Genomic DNA, 2500 nt, shown 5'->3' on the forward strand with positions numbered 1-2500 from the left:
GGCGGTTGCCTCGACCACCATCGGCACACGCTGGGCCCTGGTGCGGCAGGTTCCCTCGACCACCATCGGCACACGCTGGGCCCTGGTGCGGCAGGTTGCCTCGAGCACCATCGGCACATGCTGGGCCCTGGTGCGGTCGGTTGCCTCGATCACCATCGGCACACGCTGGGCCCTGGTGCGGGCGGTTGCCTCGACCACCATCGGCACACGCTGGGCCCTGGTGCGGCAGCTTGCTTCGAGCACCATCGGCACACGCTCGGCCCTGGTGCGGTCGGTTGCCTCGAGCACCATCGGCACACGTTGGGCCCTGGTGCGGCAGGTTGCCTCGACCACCATCGGCAGCCTCGACCACCATCGGCACACGCTGGGCCCTGGTGCGGGCGCTTGCCTCGACCACCATCGGCACACGCTCCGCCCTGGTGCGGTCGGTTGCCTCGAGCACCATCGGCACACGCTGGGCCCTGGTGCGGCAGGTTGCCTCGACCACCATCGGCACACGCTGGGCCCTGGTGCGGGCGGTTGCCTCGACCACCATCGGCACACGCTCGGCCCTGGTGCGGTCGGTTGCCTCGAGCACCATCGGCACACGCTGGGCCCTGGTGCGGGCGCTTGCCTCGAGCACCATCGGCACACGCTCGGCCCTGGTGCGGGCGCTTGCCTCGAGCACCATCGGCACACGCTGGGCCCTGGTGCGGCAGGTTGCCTCGACCACCATCGGCACACGCTGGGCCCTGGTGCGGGCGCTTGCCTCGACCACCATCGGCACACGCTGGGCCCTGGTGCGGCAGGTTGCCTCGAGCACCATCGGCACACGCTGGGCCCTGGTGCGGTCGGTTGCCTCGAGCACCATCGGCACACGCTGGGCCCTGGTGCGGCAGGTTGCCTCGACCACCATCGGCACACGCTAGGCCCTGGTGCGGGCGCTTGCCTCGACCACCATCGGCACACGCTGGGCCCTGGTGCGGGCGCTTGCCTCGAGCACCATCGGCACACGCTGGGCCCTGGTGCGGCAGGTTGCCTCGAGCACCATCGGCACACGCTGGGCCCTGGTGCGGTCGGTTGCCTCGAGCACCATCGGCACACGCTGGGCGCTGGTGCGGGCGCTTGCCTCGACCACCATCGGCACACGCTGGGCCCTGGTGCGGCAGGTTGCCTCGATCACCATCGGCACACGCTGGGCCCTGGTGCGACAGGTTGCCTCGAGCACCATCGGCACACTATCGGCCCTGGTGCGGGCGGTTGCCTCGAGCACCATCGGCACACGCTGGGCCCTGGTGCGGGCGGTTGCCTCGAGCACCATCGGCACACGCTGGGCCCTGGTGGGTTTAGGCACATCTTCAAATTTCTGCCGTGCCAATGCCATTTTTATGGCTTGTAAATTCATACAATGGTCCCCTAAGCCTTCACGTGAAGTTTCGTTGGAAGATGACTCGTTTTCTATTTTTCACGATTTTCGAAACTTTTTGCGGTTCGGGATTTTTTAAAATTTTTTTATAAGGATTTTTGGCCCCAAATTTTGTAGGCATGATCCTTCTATTTTTGTTGGCATGCACAAAAAAATTCAGCTAAAAACTCGAAGTAGAGAAGATTTTGTGACCGTTTGAAAAAAGTGTCCCCATTTCAGACACTTTAACGGCTACTGGTAGCAAACCTGTAAAATCTCAAATGCTCTTTAAGGGGGTGTGAATTCTCAGAGGTTTGATGAGGGATAGGGGGCCAACACAAGGCCAAGTACCAGCACCCATCGCACATCATGTGCGCACACCCCCCCGGCCCCCCTCCCAATCGCCGGAACCCCAATGCCGCCGGTCAGGTTCTCCGGCGGTACTCCGGCGATGCTCCGGCGATGCTCCGACGATGCTGTCCCGAGTGAAAAAAATGCGGCACCAGCACATGCTGGAGCCAAGCATGGGCACCGTGGCTCAAAATCGAACTTCGGCCAAGGCCTCGACCATCAATGGCACATGATGACGCATGGTGATGGCACATGCATCGACCATCATCGGCATAGGCTGCCCTTCGGTACGGGCACTTGCCTCGACCGCCATCGGCACAAGCTGGGCCCTGGTGTGGGTTGTTGCCTCGATCACAATCGGCACATGCTGAGCCTTGGTGCGGGCGGTTGCCTCGAGCACCATCAGCAGACCCTGGGCCCTGGTGCGGCCGGTTGCCCCGATAACCATCGGCACACGCTGGGCCCTGGGGCGGGCGCTTGCCCCCAGCACCATCGGCACACGCTGGGCCCTGGTGCGGGCGCTTGCCCCGAACACCATCGGCACAAGCCGGCCCTTGGTGCGGGCTCCTGGCTCGACCACCATCGGCACACGCTGGGCCCTGGTGCGGGCGGTTGCCTCGAACACCATCGGCACACGCCGGCCCTTGGTGCGGCCGGTTGCCTCGACCACCATCGGCACACGCTCGGCCTTGGTGAGGGCGCTTGCCTCGAGCACCATCGGCACACGCTGGGCCCTGGTGCGGGCGCTTGCCTCGACCACCATCG

Source organism: Durio zibethinus, unplaced genomic scaffold (assembly GCF_047325235.1).
Source record: "Durio zibethinus cultivar Kanyao isolate XHJ-2024 unplaced genomic scaffold, ASM4732523v1 HiC_scaffold_388, whole genome shotgun sequence".
In the NCBI taxonomy this organism is placed as follows: Eukaryota; Viridiplantae; Streptophyta; class Magnoliopsida; order Malvales; family Malvaceae; genus Durio; species Durio zibethinus.